The following is an 18825-nucleotide window of genomic DNA, read 5'->3' on the forward strand; positions in this document are numbered from 1 at the left end:
CTGGGAGCGCAAGCAATAGTTTCCCGTATCTTTTCAAAAGATGTTCATCTGTAAATAAGAAGGAATCAGTCCAAATATAGCTTTATAAATAAGAATGTACCAATGGTTAAAGGTATCTCTGAGGCCGTCATGACCAAAAGACTGCACTACAGCAGCACTGGTAACATGGCAAAAATGAAAAAAGGCAAAGTGCACCTAACAAAATCAGTTCTTATCTTGAAGAGAGAAATTTGATGCATAGTGTTAACTTCAAAAGTCCTCTTATATTTCCAGACAACAAAACATTACTTTTACACGATCACAAAAATGGAACAGCACCCACCCGACTTCAGTGTCTGATCCTGTTTGAACTGTTTGATTCACCGAGATTCACAATGTTTATTTTATTGTTGAATGCAGCACAGCACACTTTTGCACCTCCCACAAACTGCAATGTATTTCTGATAAAACAGTACTTAATTGACATCAACGGAGAGTCTAGAGGGATACAGTATATAAGATTTGTATTTCCTTGTGTTCTCACCATGCTTTTCCAGGCTGTAATGATCAGTATCTCCTCTTGTTCCTGTCGAGACCACATAATATCTCCTTGAGAGTCCTGTGACATTTGAAAAGCCATTAAGTGTTTTTCCAGCATAGTTTAGCACAGTGAGACAGCATGCTCAACACAACAAAACAGTGCTTCAGAGAAGCTGCAGAGTCTGGACAGACTCAGATTAACTCACCTCTGGGGCAGCTGTCGTGGTATCAAACAGTCTGACATTTTTGTCTGACATTTTTTAAACGTATTACAACACAGATAAATCCAACCAGAGTATAAACAAAGAAGTGTGCATGTGCCTGACCGACTTGTAAATCAACAGCCCCCTGACCTGCCTCGTCTGTCTGCAGCCCAGTGCTGCTCTTGGCTGTGTTTTGCAGCAGAGGCCCTGGTTTTTTGTGTGGCAGATAGAACAATATGGAGAGGTGCTGCAGGCTTAAGTGTTCTGGCTTCTCGCCACGGTCAAAAACGCCATCCTGCTGACTCTGGCACATTCACTGTTTGACAGTCAGTCATCGGGCTGGGGATCAGTAGGTGAGAACCACAACATAATATACTTTGCAATAGATATGGCTTCATGTTGAAATGTAGGAGAGTAAAGTTGAGTACCACAAAAACATATTAGCTTTGAAATTACGTGTGTTGCCCCAGTAAACAGCGAGATTAAGTAACAGAAATCTATTCATAATGTTAAGAATAGAATAAGAAGAAATGATGTCTATTCTACTGTCAGATGCGTTTCATCATGGGGTCTAATGTCTTTACTCATGACTAGATCCATTCGTTGGTAAGCATGTTTGTCTGTTTAATTGACTCATTACTAGTTTCACTGACCCATACATTCTGTAGTTCCCCTAATTATCACTTGACCCGCATCAAAAACCAGCTGCATCAGCTTTTCAGTCAAGATCGAGCAACAGAGAGAAAGTCTGACCATTTATGTCTAGTTGTCGACTGGAGTTCTCTATTTTCTGTCTCCCAGAGTAAGTTTTCACAGCGATCAACCGATTCCAGTCTCAGCACTGACTTCAGGGGAAATGTGGTTTATGTTATTTGTCATTAAGTGTGAAAACATAAGAGTGTGGGAGGATTTCAAAGAAATGCGTTTGTGTGTGTGTGTGTGTGTGTGTGTGTGTGTGTGTGTGTGTGTGTGTGTGTGTGTGTGCGTGCGAGCGAGCGTGCAAGCGAGTGTGCCTGTTTCTCTGGAACCAGGAGTACTGAGGTCAGCAGAAGCGAACTGAAACTAGCTATTTTAAGACTCAAATCTGCCCTGCAGCTCCCCACGAATGATGTGGCCACGTTTACCACATGGGTAATGTGTGTTTGCAAGTGTGTGTGCACATGTGTGATTTACAGATCTTGCTTATCAGAATGGCTGCATCCATTTGCCATGGTGTACTTTCAGTTTGCAGGACTTTGTGGAAAAGAAACATGCTCCTGGAAATAAGGGCAATAAACAAAACAGAGGGGAAAAAGTTTAACAGACTAATGTAAGTCTACCTTATTTGGACTTTAAACTTGGTTTTCACTTTCAAATATGACTGACTAACCCACTAACCTTAAACCTGTCTGATTATCTGCCTGTCTGTGTTTCTGGCCCATTTCTGAGGTCCCAGAAATCTCACCAATTAACATAATGAGTACAGTTCTATTAATATCAATGGAGAAAATGATCAAGACTATGTAAATGTATCAAGGTTGTCGGTAACCAGAATTTAAATAGATTGTCAGTATGACATTAAGAGAGTTTATCACTGCTTATGGATAATAATAATAATAATAATAATAATAATAATAATAATAATCATAACTTTACAATCACACAAACAAATAAACAAAACAATAGAGAGCACAGAGCAGTGCTACATTCAAAGACAGTTTAATGTCATGTTCAACAGAAGCACAAGACAACATCCATAAATGTTTTAACCATGATGTACATAATATGCATAACAGTGGACAGAAATTATACCAGGACACAAAATGAAAAACAACAGAAAATGAAATTAAAGAGAAATATGTACTTTCTTGTTAAATGCAATAAAATTATTATCACTGGAATAATATTCGTATCGCTTCATACACAATATTAACATGGTGTTTACAATCTCATCTTGCTGCTTCTGTTTGCACATTATGCTCTCTTTCAACACACATGTGACGCCAGTCAGTTTTTGTTGTACCTTTTCTAACCCTGTACTTTCACATTTGTTTTTGTCTGGTGTGTGCGTCTGTACAGTGTGTGTTTCAGGCACTCCCTGTCTTACACAACCTTCTTCTAGTACTGTACGCATAAGGACCTGTCTGTCTGGTTCTCTCTCTCTCTCTCTCTCTCCCTCTCTCCCTCTCTCACTCTGTGTGTGCGTGTGTGTGTGTGTGTGTGTGTGTGTGTGTGTGTGTGTGTGTATATGTGTCCAGTATATTAGAGACTGGTTCTCTCTCTCTGTCTCACACACATAAAGTACATTTTTGTCTGTCTGCTGTACAATCTTTGTTTAAACAAGAGCCCTTTCTCATTGTCTGAACCAGTATGAATCAACTGCTTGTTAATGTTCTGTCTGACAGTGTGATGATATCGAGATAAATGAATGTGTGTGTGTGTGTGTGTGCAGGGAGAGAAAACATAATTTCTAATGGTCCTTTTTAAATTTTCATTTAAAGAAATCTTCAATACATTTTTGGTAAATGCACTTAAGGAGAATCATATGAGAAGATATCCTAACACTTGAATAAAAACCCTGGATAAAAACCAAGGTCATTGTACATCTCAGAGAAACATTATCTGAGCATATAGTTACCTTAGATTGGCATAACCTTGGCCTCCAGCTCTACTGTGAGGAACCTTGGATTTATTTTTGACCAGGACATGTCCTTTGACTAGAACATAAAACAAGACTCTAGGACAGCCGTCTTTCACCTGCGCAATATCAAGAACATTAGAAACATCCTATCTCAAAAAGATACTGAAAAAACTTAGTCCATGCATTTGTCACTTCTAGACTGGACTACTGTAATTCATTATAACAGTAATGAACTACAGTAATCCAATCTATGCCCCAATAAATCTGTGAAAAGCCTCCAGTTAATCCAAAATGTTGCAGCAGGAGTGCTGACAGGAACTAGAAGAAGAGATCATATTTCATATCTCTGCATTGGGTTCCTGTAAAATTCAGAATATAATTCAAAATCCTGCTCCTCACCTACAAAGCCCTTAATAATCAAGCTTCATCATATCTTACAGACCTCATAGTTCCATGTCATCCCAGTAGACTACTTCGCTCCGTAAACTCAGGACTACTTGTGGTTACCACAGTCTGTAAAAGTAGAATGGGAGGCAGAGCCTTCAGCCACCAGGCTCCTCTCCTCTGGAACCAGTCCCCAGTTTGTGTCAGGGAGGCAGACACCCTCTCTTCATTTAAAGTTAAACTATAAACCTTCCTCTTTGATAAAGCTTATAGTTAGAGCTGCTCAGGTATTTACTAAACCATTTTTTGTTATGCTGCTATAGGCCTAGACTGCTTGGGGAACTTATATCATGAGCATCTCTCTCTCTCTCTGCCCCCCATGTATTTACATTACATGTCACAAACTCTGTATTCTCTCTCTCTTAGTGTATCTCTGACTCCAGAGCTGCAGGATCCAAAGCCGTCATGAATAATGTTATTATTATTATTACTACTACTATTATTATTATTATTAATAACATCATTGCATTTATAAGTGTCAGTATTATTTCCGTAATTATAAATATCAGTCTGGTAGAGATTAAAGCAGCGTTTGTACAGCTGTTCTCTCTCTCTGTCTCTCTTCTCCCCCTTTTTCTTCCCACCTCTTCCCTCTCTCCCAATTTCTCCTCACCCCAACCGGTCAAAGCAGGTGACCGCCCACAACTGAGTCCGGTTCTGCCAGAGATTTATTCCTGTTAAAAGGGAGTTTTTTCTCATCCACAATCTACAAGCGCTTGCTCATCGTGGGATTATCATTGGGTTTTCCCTGTAGTATTGTAATATTGACCTCACTATGTAAAGTGCCTTGAGAAAATGTATGTTGTGATTTGGCGCTATGCAAATAAAAATTTAATTGAAATTGAATTAATATAAAGCTAGCACCAGTAGATGGTTAGCATATGACTGGAAACAGCAAGCTTCTTTAGCTAAGCAAATTTGAAATATATAAAAGATTATAAGCCCATCTTGTTACTATGAGACAGCTACCCCAACAGTAGTTCACTGCTTCGAGTCTGACAGGCCAGCATATAACACCCTTGAACAGGGCTGGACTGGCCCATTGGTTAATTTTCTTTATTGGCACTGGCCTGACCCAATCAAATCCAGGAACCACCTTCCCCACTCCCTGCCGCAAATTTACGAAGCCGATTGGTCAGGGGATAGGACCTGTACAAATGGGGTTATGTTACCTTGCGTAAGCATGGACGCCTGGCCAATTAATGCTATTGAAGTCTGACCAATCACGGTGGGTGTAGGGTGACCATATCCGTACAAACCAAATGTGGGGCAAATAATATTTTTGTGTGGGACAATGTGGGACACATTAACAAAGATGATGGTCTAATGTTGCGCCTTTGAAACATCATACATTTATTCAGACTTTTGAATTATCAAAATCTACTGAACCACATACAGAAGTAGAACCACGTTAATCAAACAGAAGGCATCATTCACTTTAAGCCTTTTAATCCTCCTGATCAAATCACTGAATTTCAATAGAAATTAGACACAAACAATTTAGATAAAACTAAAATGTATTATTACAAATCAAAATCGACCAGGAGGTAACAAAAGAATTAAATTCAAACAAGTCTCCACGGAGGCAGGCCGCTGCTTTAATACGACTACAGGACATTTTTTTTGCAATATCCGAGTCTGGAAACATGACCGATGTCGCTCACTACCCCTGTCTGATTGGGAGTGCAGCACAGTGTGGTAAACGCTACTTATTTCAGCTGCTGTTACCTTATCTGTCTGACAATCATCTCTGGGTTTCTTTTTGAGCGACACTCTTGTGCGTTTCACATGCACTGTGTCGCTTCACATCATACTCTCCTCCGTGAGTAACTAAAAAACTCTTTGAGAGTCCCCTTCCACTGGCTTAACCCAATTGTAATGACTTTCCCAGTCTTTGTTCTGGCTGTTTTTTCTTTTCTTGGCCGTACTTTCCATTTAATTTTCCAGACATCTGCATACTTTAATGACTTGTGGCTGCAAAGACGGTGACGCGCGGTGCTAACCTGCGCAGTTCAAGTGGGCATTTTACGTGTGCGCGATTTGATTGACATCAATACGCAGCCCCTGAATGACATCTTTCCCTGCTTTCTCTACAGCCATTGGGTAAAAGACGAATTTAGACAAGCGTCTGTGAGAAGCGTCTGCCAATCAAAATGTGGGACATGGTCTCAGTTTGTGGGACGTGGGAAAAGGGATAAAAACGCTGTGCAGTCCCGCATAAAGCGGGACACCTGGTCACCCGAGGTGGGTGTGGGGCGCCTGGGCCAAAAATGCCAGGGCCGATTTTTTGTCCCAGTCTTGCCCTGCCCTTGAATATAACTTTTTTAAGGTTGGTTTATTTTGTTGCTTTTGGACAGAGCCAAGCTAGCTGTTCCCCCCATTTCCAGTCCTTATGCTAAGCTAAGCTAAAAGTCTCCTGGATCTACTGAACAGACAAATATAAGAGTGGTAACTCTTGGCAACAAAGGCAAATAGTGTGTTTCTCTAAATGTTAAATGTTATTTAAAGGATGAGTAGGTAATTTCGGAAATCGGCGCAAAATCCGACTCGCTTCCTTCAGACCTCCGTCCCAAGCCCCTCCCCCTCAACACATGAATGCGCACCTCAGTCGGAGTCTGACTGCATCGGAGGAGGAAGACACGAGCGGAGCACAACATGCTAACTGACTGCTCGTGGCTCATTCACAAGTAAGAAAACACCGGACATTATCTTAATATAAACGTAAATAATGACCATGGCTATTGTTGGTGGGCACATTTGTCAAGCTAACATGTTAGTGTTGGGAAATCTCATTGAAAATAGAGTTCTGATGCAGTAACTTGTTGCTGGCTAGTTAGCAACAGGCTGCCACAGGCTAAGCTAAAACATAAACACGGTTAGCAGTACTACACAGACAACGTTTGTTTTGAGTTTTTTATTTTTAAACTTCAGCACATTTCAGCCATATTGTGACGATGAGACAGCTGCAGCTACTTCGGAGCTTTCTGCCCTTTTTTTCTGTTACTGTCTGTGACACAATGAAGGTGGATGTTGTACAGGATTCATCACGTTGTTTAGCACGTCAGAGCTTCCACGATGAGTGTTGTTAGCTCAGACTGAGTTTACTCCAGACTCTGTTCAATGTATCTAATCATACATCGAATCATTTATCATGTATCTGATCTAATCATGTGTTGCTGTACAGGACAGAACTCGAAGACTGAGCTTGGAGCAGTGACGTGACACGATCCTGCTGCTTCACTTACACCTCACCTTCACTTATCCTGCTCCACCAGGCCGTCCCGTTGCAGGTCAACGTACTTGTGTCTGCCAGAACTGCCCTCAGGCGTGGAAAGAAAGTGCTGTGGGCAACATCATGACCCCCGTTTCCAGGCTGCCACATATGGAGGTTTGCATTTTGCAGACAGTATTTTGTGCAATACCAATGTTTATTTATGTTCTGCATAACCTGCTCTATATTGTTGGAATGAAAATCTTTTAAATGTTTAAGGCCTCTTCCTTATACTCTCAGCATTAACAATCTAACCATTACATTTACCTCTTTACAAGCTGCGCAAATAATTAGAACACAATGTGTCATGACACCTGTTTATTTTTTTTGAACATCATACAATATACCAAATATATATTATAATATTTGCATAAACAACATATGTACAACAATGAAGATACTGTCTGCACAGGGTTTCCTAGTTTTAGTGTCAAAGCAGGTCTGTCGGCTGACGGGTCAGGCTGTGTTGTCGTTGACTCTTAGGCAGTGGTCCTGTAGAAAGAATATCACAATCAACATTACTGTAAAAGACTGACAACATTATAGCAGCATTATCTGCAGTGTCAAACACAGTTTTATGTCACCTTTTGTGGGAGCCAAGTATAATTGATACCAGACACTCTTTCATATATATTTGTGTTATGACTTTGTTTAGATAAATATTGAAGATCATAACAAGTAGTTCTGAGGTTCAGAATCTGTAAAAGAAAAAATTAAAACAACCCACCTAGCATAAATGTTTTACAATTTTTTACAACATTGCCATATGGATTTTAAAGTAGCTTTTGTACACAAGAAAGTTACCACTTCATGCTCAGCCTACAGTATCCTAAGCCGACTCACCTGGTCCTCTGCTGACCTGCTTCTCTAGCTGTTGACGGGGATCGTTTGGTCTCAGTGCTCTGGTCCGTGGCAGACAACCTCCAGGTCCTGGACTTCTTCATGTACAACTTGCTGTACCTAGTATAAGAGAAAGGAGGTTAAATTAGGGAAATATTCATATTACTTTACATTGAACTACTTTTCATTTCATTTCCTGCCCATCGTCCGGACTGCAGTCTGGGAGCAGGGAGACAGTTTCTCTAGGGCCGAAGCTCTGCATCGCTCTGGGACCTGCGCCCTCATGCCCGGCGTTGAGGCATTTATTATTGCACACAGACTGCAAAATGCACATCAACTGCTACTACAAGCCTCTAGCCACGCACAACGTGCATTCTCATTACCCCCCCCACACACACACACACGCACACACGTAACGCTACGTCCCGTTCAGAGCGGATATAGATAAACAATCAAACGACATTTGCTCATAACGACAGTGACGACACCCGGCGAACACACAGGGAGCTTTAACTGTAGATACACACAAGCTAACGTAGCGTTAGCTAACTTACATAGTGTCCTCCAGCGAAGCTAACTTTGCGTTGCCTGATACACACACAAGCTTCCCAACAGTTCTGTTGGTTACACAGTTCGAGAACATAAACCACTTTCACCCAAATGAAGCAGAAAATTACCTTCACCCTCTTCTCCTCCCGGAGTTGACGCCAGCGGTGAAGAGCCACACAATGTTTACTCTGTTCACTCCTCCTGTAGTGTCCAACCTCTTTGAGTCCGTAGCCGTCTCCACTGCTCTGTCTGTTGCGACCGGAAGCTGTTGTATACACTTTCTCTGCCGTTCTGCAACTCTTTTCTTTCGTTCAGTTCAACTCGTCTGCTGCTGGCCGGCGGCGGCGGCAGCGATGGCTGGTCACACGCACGATCATCCAATCACTCTCTCCGGTCAGAACTTTCCGATAGGTCGTGTTCTTCACAGTCCTGCCGCGGCCACAGATGAGGGATTGTTTTCGTTTCAGTGTCGGATTATTCAATGTATTCATCGCTATCGGTTTGTTACGAGGGTTTCAAGTAATATGACAGAAAGTGCTTATCATGAAAAACGCCTACCCTACCTTTAATTGTCTCTTGGTCACTTTCTTTCTCCTAAATTTCCCCCCCTCAAACCTTATTTCACACAAAAGTCTAAAATACTATGACAAATGTATGTTATTAAGGGGTAGATAGAGACTGTCAGCCACTAACCCGGCGATTGGCAGTTCGATCTCAGGTTCCCCTAGTCTGCATGCCGATGTGTCCTTGGGCAAGATACTTAACCCTTTGTCTCTTCCGGCATTGTATGAATGTGTATGAATGTGACAGAAAAAGTGTAGTAAACAGCAGCGCTGTATGAATGTGTGATAATGAGTGAATGTGACTTGTACTGTAAAGCACTTTGAGTGGTCAATATGACTAGAAAAGTGCTATATAAATATAGCCTATTACCATAAACATAAATATAAAAAGAGAACACGAGAGGGTGCAGACCTGCGTCAAGGCTGAGTTTTTGAGGTTTTGCCTAATCTTGCAATTGCCTAATCATGTCACAACTTTTTGAATAATGCTGCTAACAAACAAACAGGTTTTCTACATACAGTAACAACAACCACAGTGGGTTGAATATCGGGTTTCCAGATGAAAACTAACTACTCTCTAAACATAATTAAATGTGAATATAAGGACTGCTCGTTTTTGTTCTTCCGCTGGCATCAAACAGTTATATAATTCTGAAGTTATATTTAACATTAACAGTCTTTTCAGTTGTGGTTCCAAATGATCATTTTAAGAAATCTAATTTAACAGGGTCCATGGTCTGATGCAGATAATTTTTTTTTTTGGCAGGAGGTGAGCTGGGGGTGTTTCAGATACCCTGAAACACAGTGTTCATTGTAGATTAATTCCTTAAGTCCTGATCTGTCATAAAATTTTGATCTCCTACAAGTGTGTGTTTTCAGTGTGATACAAAGTGAGTCGTCAGTGTTACAGTGCAGTAACATACCTGTTTGTGTGTTTGTTTGACTGCCAGCCACCACCTGCAGTAGCAGTCTCACAGCTTCCTCTGCCCGGCCACACCACTGTTAATGTCTGGGCTGCAGTCTTCACCAGTGACCAGCAGCAGCAAAACATGTTTTTCCTTCTGAGCCTCAAAAACTGGGCAGACAACGTCTCCACACTCAGACCGCAAGTTATTATCTAAGTCAGCCTGAGGATGTAATTATTTTTGAGGGAGAAGCTAGAGAACTTAAGAGATGGCAGGGATTTCTACCTACAGCAGCAAATTAAAGGAAGGACTAAAATGAATTTCATTCCTTATTCTTGAAGGATTCTTGATTGAAGGGACATTTAAACATGTTTTTTTTCAAGAGGTTTTGGTTGGACGATTAAGCCACAGAAAAAACATGTTTTAAGAAGGCAGTCTTTTGGAGCCACTTGTGTTTGTTAAGCTTGACATTTAGACTGATATTTAGCCACTATTCAAAGTTTTTTTTGGCACAGTTATGTCATATGGATCCTTTTTATTATTTCAGCACACTAAAAGTACTTACAATGTTTTTAGTAAGATTTTACTTTGACTAGGTATAGCATGTTCCAAGTGTGGACATGTTAGGTGCACATGCGTCATGCATGGAATGCCTTCACTTCACAAGAAGATTCAAGTGTACAGGTCATGTAACGAACCAGTTTAGACCCAAGCGCGAGACACACGTAGCTCAGTCGGTAATCAACTTTTTGTGGAGAACACAAGCAAGGCTCAGAGTCAGGGGCAGAAGGTAGACGTCTTTTTCCGGCAAGATGGGAAGGTCGGGGACAGCAGGCAGAGGTCTTTAACGGGATTCAGGCGAAACGGGGAAACCAGGGACAAAGGCAGGGTCGTAACCAGGGCTGAGACGATACGGGGAAGTCGGGGGCAGAACCAGAGTCGAAACCGGGAGATCCATCCGTGGGTTAATGCTGGAAAGTCTGACATGGAGTACAAAGAACAATCTGGCGGTGAGTAACTGAGTGGGAGGAGGTTAAATACAGACCTGATTGGTGATGAGCTGCAGCTGCGGGGCCAGGTGAGGTGATGAGGTGGGTGTAGCTGATTGCTCGTGCGGGACAGAGGGGAGGTGACGTGGGAACCTACTGGGCATGACGGTGGCTGACTGTGACAGGTCAAGGTCATGGTACAGATATCGCCATGCTAGGAGAAAGTAATATCTTCTGGGTGATGAATGTCTGTCTGGGAAGACTAGTTTCAACCTTGTATGGTATAGTCTAAATTTGTGTGAGTTCATGGTGCGATATATAAACTCTTGTGTTGCTCTCTTCATTATCGAAACCTCCTCACAGCATGCACTGTCTCGATCCAGGCCTGCAACAAACAGTGTCTGAACTGCGAACCATCTGATCCAAGTGTGTGAATTCAATCTTCCTCCCCAAGACGAAACTCGTCTATCCTCTCAAGAATTAACTCTGACTATGAGATGTCTTAAGTCCATGTGGGCTGGGCATTAATGCATGACACAATAAATTAAATATAAATTAACTAGATAGCTAATGAACAGGGCCACTATCTTTTCTCTGAAAGTTGTTATGATTGTGGACTTTACACCCTTTGAGAGCGACACCTTTTCTAAATTCTAATTTTTCACTTTTTTAATTATCTAAAAATATAAAATATTTCCTTTTTTGATCCAAAGCAATAGTTTTCTGCATCGGGGAATATGCCTATTTGCTTTCTTGCAGAGAGTTAGATATAAAGATTGAAAACACTATCATGTCTGTTAAGTAAATTTGAATCTACAGCTAGCAGCATGTTAGCTTAGCTGAGCATAAAGTTGGAAACATGGAGAAACAACTAGCCTGGCTCTGTCCAAACTAGATCATATCTGACTAAAAGCACCTCTAAGGCTAACGAATCAACACATTACATCTCATTATATTGACATGTGGAAGGGCAGTGTAACAACAATTTTCCATTTTACACTTCTTGACAGGCAACCAGCAGAGAATCTGGGAAGTAACTGTTAATTGGTCTGGTGGATTTTTGTTTCCTTTGAATAAGCCATCTGATCTATTTCTCCCATTTCCAGTCTCTATGCTAAGCTAAGCTGTGGGTTCCAGCTTTATACAGTAGGCCTACAGAGCACAAGTCAAAGAAAGCTAACAGGCCTATTTTTGTGTAGATTTTTGTAAATAAGTATCTTTTTTTTATATTTTAGTGACCCCTCTGTGGAAGATATGTTTATCCACCAATATACAGAATTCTTTACTTGTCTGAATTTGATACGTTTACAAGCTGCGTAGTGCTAGTAGTTGAGAAATCCAGCAGCTGCAGGGCTGCACATCTGTACTGCAGAGAACAGATGAAGAAAGAATGGTAGGAGGTGGTGTGGGGTGTGGGACAGCAAACAAGTGTACTCAAGGGCTAAGGGGTGACTAGTTCAGGGCTGACTCCCCGCCCTGGCCTTTCCTCCTCCTCATCCCCTAATTCCTCCTATCTTGCCTGGTCTCATGTCACCCCTAGGCTCCCTGATAGATCCTGACAGAAACTGCTGTCCTCTGTTCCCTAACTCATCACCCCCACCCATCCACACCCCAACTCCCCTCCCTCCTCTCTCCTTCAGTCTGCCCCCTCGCTCTTGCCTATTCGGCGCTGACCACGGTGACCTCGCTTTGGAAGTTGTCATCCTGCGGCTCAGCTCTGAGCTTCATGGGGGAGGGAAAATGTCTGAGCCTGGCTGTCAAAAGCACATCCAGGCCGTGATTCGCCACCCATCCATGACTATTAATCTCTGGTGGACAGTTGTGTTTCTCAACACTACAGGCAAATCACTGCATGTCTCTGAAAAGACAAAAATGGAATTTTACTGCATATGTATGAATACTTGTCTCATGAATCAACTGTATTTGAATGTGAGATCTTTTGTTTGTGGTAAGTCAGTTTGACACCTGTGTACAGAAAATGGTTGCACAACGAATCCTGGGTGAAATTATCACCGTCAACGTCAATCACGTTTTTAAAATAAGGGTGTGGATTTGTGTTTGACACACAGACACACATGCATGTGCTTGTTCCCACTTCCTGTTGTGCAATTCCAGAAACGATTGATATGAAGGCTGAACTTGTTGAACTGGATGGAAGATGGCAGGCAATCAGCACAAGTGCCAGACTGGAACTAAAACTGGGACAAACTGTATATGCACAAACACACACAAACACACACACACACACACACACACACACACACACACACACACACACACACACACACACACACACACACAAACACTACATTGACATGGGTCAGTAATGATGAATAAACTTTAGAAAACAGCAGATGAGAGAGCGGAGAAAGTGGAGGATGTCATCTTTCAGTGGGCACATGTATTATTCATGCTGTCAGCAGACACATTGGTGAAGTCACAGGACTGTAAGTAATAGTGTGTGTCACATAAATCAACAGCAATGATGACCTCATTTTACCACATAACTCCCTCCGCCCACACACTCTTTAAGAAGCTCCAGATGCATGAGGATGTGCTCATGTGTGCGAACACACATGGAACATTTACACTTTTTGTTTTCTTATATAAATATCAGAAAAAAGTGAAATAATAATGTTGGTAAATTAGGATACAAGCAGGAAGTGACCCTGAACACACCCTAGATTACATCATATTCCTTTTTTTTTGATTGCTAACATGTATTGTTCAAAACTGAATTCACATTGTCAAAACTCTTTACACAGTCAGTGAAACAGAATTATATATATATATATATACAGTATATTATATATACACTATTGCAGCACATTGTTCAACTGCTAACACATTGTTAAAAACACATTTAAAACAGAAAAATTGAAATTGTCATGCATTTCTGCAGAAACCATGTTAAAATATATAGAAAACTTAGCAGGATATTAACAATACGATTCATTCCAAACATAGCTGATTGCAAATTCAGATGAAAGCCTACCAATGTGTTTTTAGTCTCATTACCATACTTCGGATTTTGTTTGGAAACTTGGATCATGGAAGAAAAGTCGGTGGGAAAAGAAGAGTGTCAAAGAGAGAGGGAGGATGAGTGGTGGAAAAAGGAGAGGTAGACTAACATTGCTGATGTTGATGAGAATTTGTAGCCAAATGCAGGAGAAAGCGACTAGAACCCTCACAGTACTGTACAGTATGAGTGATTATACTATACATGTTAATGATGTTTTTTTATAATCATTATTGCAGCCCTGGAATTGTATTTATTTTGCACAAGTAAATTACTATATTTGACAATAAGGATATTGAAGCAAATTCTAATTCATTCTTCTTACATAGAATTTAGTGCAGTCAATGAAGTAAAATGTGTTTTTCTTATTCTATGATAAAATACTGATTTACTTCGAAGATTGAAGTTCATAATTTATGTGATGTTCCCTGTTAGTGTCTGTTTAGTCAGTGTGTTATGACTGACAGTGTTTGCTTTGTGAGTGATAATTGTTGTAGAATATATATATATATATATATATATATATATATATATATATATATATATATATATATATATATATTCTAATCTTAGTCTCTCTTTAATAGGGTCAATAGGGGCTGTGTTCAGCCGTCTTGAGAACTCATGCAGGTGTTGTACATGGCAGTGAAGGCATTTGACTACCACCACACCTGGCTGAAACTGCAGACAACCACATGGTAATAAACTCTCTTTCACACACACACACACACACACACACACCGACCCACGCACACACACACACACACACATGGCAACACACACCCACATGCCAGCTATTCACTTCTTGCCAAAACTGCAGCACAAGTCATTCCCCTTGTCGAAACAGACAGACAGTCAGACAGACAGTAAGGTAACAAGACAGACAAATATGAAATCTACAAAAACTGAAGTCAAGAGCTTAGTTTTCTATGGCCCCACAGCTACTGAACAAACAAAACTAATCACATAACAAAATGCACATGTGACTGGTCTGCCCTGTGGTGGAGGCCTTAAAATATCCTCAGCAGCTATTAAAGATACTTTGGTCATAACAGATGAACAAAGTCATGTGTCTTATATCCCAAATATTTCTCCAGTGATTTGTTTTATGTTGTTTCCAAACCTCTCTACCCTTGTTTCTAAGAGACAATGGACAGGTTCTCTCCAGATTCCTCGCCTTAGGCCAACTTGAATCCTTAACAGGATGTCAAAAAATTTCTTAAGCCTTTATTTTCCGCCTCTGTTCATGGCAGTTCTTGTCTTGTCTTGCTGCCTGTTGTTTTGCTGCTCAGGAGCCCTGAGAGGTGATCTCATCTGTGTCTTGCTCCTCAACCCCCGCTCCCAAAACAATATTGTATTTATCTGACCAAAATAACCACCTCAGGCTGGAAAAACCCTTGTCAAGACAAACAGAAATAAGGCAAGAGTTTCCAAGGAAGCCAGTCTGAGCTAGGGGCGATGCTTTTGACTGACACAGGGCAACAGAACAAGACTGCATTTACGGTTGTAAGGTGTTAGTCAGAAGCAGGTATAATAAAAGCTCCCAATAAACTTGAGCTCATGAAAAAGACATTAACAGCTTGAGAATAACAGAACAAGTTGAGCTTCAGAATGGAGGGCTGATGTATTTGACTGACACAAGTGTGTCAGTCAGTGTTTCCCCTGTAGTGAAATGTTTACTGGGAATTTTAGGTAAATTCATGATCAGTGTTTCTGATATTATGATAAGGATTAAAGAAGACATTATAGGTCAAGACCAGTCAGCCAAAAGCACAAATTTGACAAAAACACATCCTCTATTTTTATACTTTTGGTTCCATTCCCATTCTAAGTGGGGATCGGTGAAGGAGGACGGCTTGTGACATGGTTGAACTTGACTGAAACATTAGTAAACATTACTTTTAAATATTTTGCACTCAATCAATTCTTGCCTGTATTGATTTTATCAATTAGGAGGCTGTTTTAAGACCATAATTGTATTTATTCTTATTGTTCTGTACTTAACTATCAAAAATGGTATTTCTTATATTAAATAAGCATTTTGCAAAATAATTTTGAGGCAAAACTATACTTAACATACCGATTGGGGTTAAAACATCTTTATTCTGAATAAGCTTAAATACATCCAAATTTGGGGCAAAATTGAGACTTTAACATGCAAATATATTCTGTGCTTTTAAACCTGTGTTTCAAGTATTCCCTGCATTTGCTTTAAGAAATAATTTGCAGAGTTTTGTCAACACCACAAGGTTGCTAGGAAGTCAGCGATAAATCGTGGAAGTCATGGCTTCCAGCCAAGAAATAGTCCGAAACTACTAAATGAACACGATAAACATTTTATGGTGCCTTCTAGATTTTGTTCGCTTCATAGAGAGCCAGATTCCCTGTTCTTCACGCTAAGATAAGTGAACTGACTGCTGGCTGTATAACCTATGGCATTTAATATTTATTATACCAATATGAGGGCTATATTAATCTTCTCATCTGGCCCCCACAAGAGAGCAAATATTCACATTTCACAAAACGGCTTGTTATTGTCGTATATTATCCTTGTGTTTTTTCTTTGACTCCAAAGTTGAACAATTATTTGATACATTCTAATATTATTTTTAGATTTAGGTGTTTTGGAGAAGCACAGAATCTTCACTTTTAGTCCAAGTTTCTTTGCTAACTCTCTCTAGAGACCAATGAGATCATCTGGGCAATTTTCCATATAGTATAGACTTTGAGAGACACACATGAACAAACAGACAGACCACAACATTCGCTCAGACAGACAAACATTAAACCAAGAGGGGGGGAATTAAAAACACATTCCACTTCCCGTAAAGCTGGGAGAAGGAGCAGTGAGTCACTGGAGCAGTTTGAAACGGGTCCTTTTTAGTTTCAGACGTGTCATCTTTAAACATCTGCAAGTGAAGTCTTCCACCTCCAACCTCCTCACAGCCAATGTTGTCGACCTGCTATTTGTTCAGCCGTCACTAAAACAACTCATTCACTGACAGTGGGACGTGACAGCTTGTCTGAGAGTGATCAACACTCTCATCTGCTCAGTTCAACTGCAGGTCATATTGGCACTGCATTATCTTTTTATTGATGTCAACACGGTTTGCCTGATATATTTTCAATTATTCTTAATGGTCAGAGGGTGTAAACATTTAACACACACACACACACACACACACACACACACACACACACAAGCTATTCACTTCTAGCCAAAACTGCAGCACAAGTCACACAAAGATCCACACATTTAATCTCAGTTGAGTTTCTGTATAAGAACTCATGTTATGTTTTCTCCACCCACAATACTGCCAGGAAATAAAACCCTTGCTCTCTCTTTCTTTTCATCTTTACTCCCGTCAGTCCAGATGGAGGGCCCCCTAAAAAACAAAGTCAAAGCCCCGAAAATGATGCTGGTTTTCCATGTGGTTCATAGGCAGCATCCTGAGTCACAGACAGTGTGTCTGAATCTCAATCAATAGTATATGCTCTCTATCAACTACCCTGCTTGTCTGACTGAGTCACACACTCCAGTTAAAGTGGACCATCAGTCAAGAGGCACACTGATTAATGGCAGGTCACATGGTTTAGACCAGCTGCCTCAAGACTTCTTGCTTTTGCTCTTGTTGTTAAGTCATTTTTTTGTCCCTTTCCCCTTTATTTTCTGATTAACGTGACTTATTTAGTATGTCAGTGCCTACAGTAAAGAGAGAATTAGAAGCCTTCACATTCGTTTTCTCTTTATGATATTTTTCTCTTTATAATTATCAGTATAATGCTGGTTTAGACAAAAATTCTTTCCAAAATGTGTCACAGACATACTTTCATGTTTTTAAAACTGCTCAGAAAGAACTATAAGCAGATGGGCACTGTTTTTTGAGCAAATGTTTCTTAAACAAGAGGAAATTGTGATGATCTGCCAGGATCATGAACTTAGGTTTTCTTGAAATCTGACAAGACTTTTGGTGTTGTGCTCTTTTTGGTTATATTTATGAATTTTTGGAGTAATCCCTGGTCTTCTGATTTCCTGTTTTTTTCAGCTTGTTTCTGTTAAGTTACTTATTTGTGATCCTTCATGTTTGTTACATCTTGAGTTTTGTATTTCCTGTTTTACTTTGTAGTCACTTCATGTTCACTTTACACTTCTTGTGTCCCCCTGATAGTCTGCAACTGTATGTGTCTCACCTGTGTCTAATTATTTCTGCCATCCTGTCTATACAGGCCGGATTGGGATTGGGATCTTTTCCTATCTACTATTTCTTGACCTCAGTGGAAAATGTCATGAGGTCAAGGAAAGGTGTAAAGGATGATTCATAGGACTTAGGGAAAGCCAAAAGCGCTGCTCAGAAAATCTGACTCCACTTACACTATACTACGTAATTATGCAACGGCGGATGTTGTTGACATGCGTATGATGTGGTGAAACAACAAATTTCTGAAGATACAAAAACTACAAAATGCGCATCTTTAAGGCTACTTTGCCCTGTGCGTTCTTTTCGCGGGTTGATTCATGCAGACTAAACATGGACAACACGGCGAATTACCATGGTTCGAATTTAAATAAAATTTAATAACAGCTAGGAAACTGAAAGGAAAAGGTTATCACATTGAGAATGTTTGCTTTCGTTCCTGTCCATTCAAATTTAGCCACATGACACCGTATGGCATCAGATGTAAATGCATCAAAAGTAACAGTAACTTACATGATGACTTATGTTCATTCTCGGTCATATTCATTCTCTTCTTCTTCTTCTTCTTCTACTTCGGATTTAATCGTTTATGTTTTTCACGTTTAGAGAATCCAAACCCCTCTTATCATGGCTGCCGATGAAATACTTCCAGGTCATTTCAGGATTCAGGCAATTTGACAATTTTTGACATTATGAAAGAACATAGA

The sequence above is a fragment of the Scophthalmus maximus genome, chromosome 8 (assembly GCF_022379125.1).
Source record: "Scophthalmus maximus strain ysfricsl-2021 chromosome 8, ASM2237912v1, whole genome shotgun sequence".
Lineage (NCBI taxonomy): Eukaryota > Metazoa > Chordata > Actinopteri > Pleuronectiformes > Scophthalmidae > Scophthalmus > Scophthalmus maximus.